Source organism: Phalacrocorax carbo, chromosome 14 (assembly GCF_963921805.1).
Source record: "Phalacrocorax carbo chromosome 14, bPhaCar2.1, whole genome shotgun sequence".
In the NCBI taxonomy this organism is placed as follows: Eukaryota; Metazoa; Chordata; class Aves; order Suliformes; family Phalacrocoracidae; genus Phalacrocorax; species Phalacrocorax carbo.
In genome coordinates, this window is record NC_087526.1 from 6,494,946 (window position 1) to 6,499,947 (window position 5,002).

Below are 5,002 nucleotides of genomic sequence, written 5' to 3' on the forward strand. Positions count from 1 at the left end.
TCTTAGCACATACATTTAACCTGAAACATGAAAAATCAGAGGCAGGAGCTGGCCCCAGTGCCGGGTTCTTGGAAGCCGGTGTGGGTGCAGGCAGGAGCAGCGTGTACAATGGACCATCTGTTTCCCTCTGTTTTTATTCCCAGATTGGATCAGTTGGGCTAAAGAAAAATAGAGACAGCCAGAGCGCCAGCACCACAGCCCTCACTGCACGAGGGGCACGCGTACCCAGAGAGGTTTAGAAATGCATACCCTCCTGCAGAGGCAAGTGGTGTGGACACAGCTCACCGACCAGCTTGGAGAATTAACAGAAGCATGTCCAAGATGTGAAAATTATACCAGAAACCAGGAAGAATGAGAAATCCCCCAAAAAGCTGAGTGTTGGCTATTGTTTTGAGGCAGCTGCTTCACCCCAGCTCTGGGTGGTACCAAGTTTTCTGTATTTCCCTGGGTGTGATAGACTTTGCGGCTCAGAGGGCATTGTGTGATGGGGTTGTTTCTCCTGAAATTGTGCCCATTTGCCCCAAAACGTCTCTGAGCAGGGCCTGGGAAGGGCTCTGCCTGGGTCCCAGCCCAGCAGGTTGTGACATGCTCAGTGCTCGGTACAGGAATAATTTCATCAATGTCAGGGGAACTACTGGTGGCCTTGATGTTAAGCACATGATTAAACGCTTCGTTCTTTCAAGCCTTAAATATATAAATAGACGTTGGCTGCAAGGTGGATGAGAAGAAATATCAGCAGGATTCCGAGCCTTGTTTAGGGTCATCCTGTGCATCAGCAAAACTTCACTCTCTCCTGGGTCAGGCATGGAAATGTGCATAATTCTGGCTGGAAAAGCACCTTTTTTGAGCAGGGCAGGTACTTGCCGTTGCGTAGTGTATGTTGGCTTTACGTAAAAGCTGTAACGATGCGGGAGGTGGGCACCAAATGGGATTAATCTGCCTTGAAATCTTGTTCCTCCATCAGAGCAGCTATTAGGCAGTAACCCAGAGGTGACCCTCCCGGGCTGTCCCCGCAGCCCCCTTCCCTGCACCCACCCCACGGGTGTCTCTCCACCCACCGAAAGGACTGATAAGCAGGGAGGCAATTGCTGTTCTCTCTCTTTAGGGCTGACCTGCGGCTGACCCTGCTCTTGACAGGTCACACTGCAAAGACGGCGGGGCACGGTGGGTCGCGCACTGGCACTGGGGGGGACAGTGGGACAGGAGCACGTTGAGGCCATCCTAGGCTCAGGGCACGCCTCTCAGGGGGGTTTAAATGGGTTTGCTGTGCAACACACAGGGATGCTTTGGGAAGCTGTAGCTGCCTGCTCCTGATATGTGCACCTTCTCCACCCATGTGCCTGTGTTATAGGCATCTTGCAACCTCCCCCAGGCACTCACCCCCTCTCTGAGGGGTATTTTAGAAAAAAAAAAAAATCTGTTTCATGACATCCTGCCGGAACCTACTGATTTTGGATGTAAGAGTGGATATCTCATCGCACTGAGAGTGAACAGCTGGGACAAAAGCCAGCCTGCAGGGCACGAGGCTGGACCCCAATGGCCAGTTCCTCCCCAGTTTGGAGGCAGGAGCCCCCAGTGTCATTGCAGACCCCCAATGCCTCTCTGTGGTCATGGACTGGGTCCCTGTGCTGTGGCTCAGCCGTGTAAGCACAGCCTTGGGACCTCCTTCTTCTCAATGCCTTTGAATGTCTGAAACACCAGGGTTTGCCATTTCAACCTCTTTTGGAAGCCATAAGTCATTTAAAAATTATAATAAATGAAAGCTGAATTAATTGCACAATAACACAACTCCAGGAGTAGTGGAAAAAAAAAAAAAGAAACAACACTTGTTGCAAGATTTGGGGTTTTATCATCAGAGCTGGAATCGTTATCATTAGAAGCAAATATTGCACACCAGAAATATCTCTGTTATAAAGCCATATGGGAATTTTGCACTAAAAATAACCTGTGTTTCTCTTCGTTGTACTATGAGAGAACCTCTGGACCCTAGCTGTAAATGTGTTGAGCACCCTGTAAACAAATAATATCGATATCTCCTTTGTGGCATTTATACTCTGCATAAATACAACAGGGAAAAAAAGCCTTTGCAAAAGAGGATGAGGAAGCATAGAGAGATTATAAAACCCGCAGAAGAAGTTGCCAGGAGAGAGACGAGTGAATACAAAGTGTTCTATCATTAAGATCATTCCTCCTAGAGACACAGACTATTTGAATATGTATTTTTAATGCATTCAAGAAATATAAAGGCAACATAGAAAAGTGATTTTAAATAAACAAGTAATAAATAACTTGAAAATATATCAACAATGAAAGCACAATAAAAATGTTCATATAAATGAAGGCGCTGATGGCAGAAATGCATTTTGCACAACAATGTATATAACAGAAATGCTAACACTTATTAATAACATAGAAAGATTTGCAGGAATACTGTTTTGGGGCCATGAAGGGCCATTTCAGAGCTTTTGATTGTCAAACTCCCTCAGAAGAATTACACACTTTCATTTCAGCTCCTTTACCATAGAGGTATTTTTTTCAAAACATAATCTCATTCATGTTTTCAGAAATGGGTTTTTTTCCTTTAAGTGCTTCAAACAAACTTTTACAAATAACACCTCATTTTGGCTTGTGTAGCTCTGATAAATCACTGAAACAACACTCTAAAATATTAGAATCAGTTGACTCAAGGAGTTTAACATTTAGAATTGAGATAAGGAGCAAAAAGTCACCGAAGGCAACGACTTCGAGTCCAAGAGCAAAACCAAGGAAACTCTGTAAAGGGAATTTGCAGTTAATGGAAACACCACTTGAAATATTTACCTTGTCGCTTTACTGTAGTTTCCCTATAGTTGTGTTTTATGTCCAGATAAATACTAACCTCTCTGGCTGACAGCCTTTCCCAGTGCTTATCTCCTCCAGCAACTCCACGTCCTTGGATCTCTGATCTCCTGCCTTTATACCCACTGCCTTTGCCCCGCTGTACACACACCCGTGCTGGGGAAGGGTGCACAGTGTCGCTGTGGGTGTGCAGGGGGACTGTCCTGCCTCTCCTGCGTTTGCATTTTCAGCCACCCCCAGTTGGGTCCTGCTCAATGAGCCTCATCCCTTGGTGGTGGTGGTGGGATGATGGGGTGTAGCTGGGGCAGGGGAGCCCCGGGACGGGACATGCGTGGTCTGGTCCCCACTGCCGGCTCAGAGCATCGTCCCTGGGCTGGCTCAGCCTGCAGGGTGACACTGGGGTTTGCCTGCTGGCCCCACGGCTGCAGCATGCACGGGACCCCCTCGCTCCCCTCCAGGCCCCCAGAGGGAGGAGAAGCCACACCAGGCAGCTGCCGGCAGTGTGGCCATTCTGCTGCCACTGAGCCATCCCATGTGAGCCCCAGGCGGGTGTGCAGCCCCGGATTTCAGCTGCTGTGCAGCTTCTCCCAGCTATATCCTTTCATGACCCCATTTCCAAAGCTTCCCTCGAACCCAGGAGCATGTGTGTCCCTGCTTGGGCCTTGGGAAAAACCCACCTACTTATTTAAACCAGATCTAGAGGGTGTGAGTGGATTAAAAGAGGATGTGAAGAGGCTGTTTCTGCGAGGCTCTGGGCAGACTGTGGCTGTCCTTCATATGGGATCCTATTGAAAATGCAAGAGCTGCTGTGTGTTCCTGCCCTGGACCTGTCCCAAAAATGATTTGCCTGGAGGCACCCATGGAGACCTCACATCCATTGGAGCTTCAGTGGATGGGGCCAGGTCTCCTGTCCACAGAGAACATGATTGCTGTAGCTGGGTGAATTCATGAGATTTTTCTGCAGAAATCGTACAGAAACATCTATATTAGGATGACAGCACCTTTTTAAAATTTAGCTGATTTTACTTTGAAAGTGGGTTAGGATAAACCAGAAGGAGGCCATCATGAATATGAAATGAGCATCTATACGGGGTGTTATTTCAGATGACAAGTGCATTTTTAAATTCACGCCAGAGTTTACGCTGGTATGATGTTAGAGAGAAGATCCTTCTTGGACTGTAGGCTGTAGTCTTTCCATCTTGGGGAGGTGGAAATAGCTCTTAAAATCTGGGCCAAGCTGGGCTGCTGGGTATCTGACCCATAGTGTTACCACCACCAGCAGACACTGAGCCCTGCAGCTGTGGCGTGGATTGCGGGCGATGGAGCTGCCTTACATCCAGCACCGCCCTGGGCAGATCGTCCTGCCTCTCTCATATTATTGGCCATACTTGGGCAGGCTCCACAAGGCCAATGCGTTTGAAGGTTAAAAAGCCCAGGTCCTACCCACTGCCTCTGGCTTAGGGGCCTTCACCCGGTTTTCTTGGAACAGTAATCTCTGAAATGGCTCCTCTCCATGGCGCAGGCGTAAAATAAATAAATGTGTAAATCGATGGGGCACACTGCAGACTTTGAACCGCAGAGCCGGGGAGCCCAGACCGGTGTTTTCACAAGCTCATGATTCAGCTCTAGCCCTTTGTAAACTTTTACTGGATTGCCATAGACGTGGCAGAAGCAAACAGTCTGCCTCAGCAATTACAAACACGCGGGGAGGCTGCAGTGGTGGGCGGCCGCCCGAGAAGTCGTGCATGGCACCGCCAGGCACTGGGCTGGGTGACTCACGCCCTCCCTCACCATAAACCCCAAGGGACTGGTAGGAATTGCAGCCTGGTGAGGCCAGGACTGGGACCGGGGCCCTTGGAGCGGCTCTGCTGAGGGGGCATCAGGGCGATGCTGCTGCTTCCCGTGCTGCCTTATTGACCGCTTAAACCCTCCGCAGATCAAAGCGGGTCTGAGAGTGTCTTCCTAATGCTGCTTGAACTACACTGACCTTTTCCTCTGGAACCTCTGTTAACTCCTGCCCATTACTCATTGTAAACAAAAGGGAGATCCAAAGGGTTTCCAATGGCCAAGATGGATGGGAAATGTTAGGAAGCTGGTGAAGGATGCTCAGGCAGATGACATGATTTAGGGAAAGCCAGGAATTCAGACCTGTGCAGGCTGGCAG

General features: G+C 48.9%; 1 long non-coding RNA gene across 1 annotated transcript; it reads right to left on the reverse strand.

Annotated features, from left to right (window-relative positions):
• Positions 1-2,205: 2,205 nt before the first annotated feature.
• Positions 2,206-2,999, reverse strand: LOC135315659 (uncharacterized). Its single transcript, XR_010375145.1, has 2 exons — positions 2,879-2,999; positions 2,206-2,772 (listed from the first exon to the last, which is right to left on the reverse strand). It is a non-coding gene; the product is annotated as an uncharacterized LOC135315659 (long non-coding RNA).
• Positions 3,000-5,002: the final 2,003 nt, after the last annotated feature.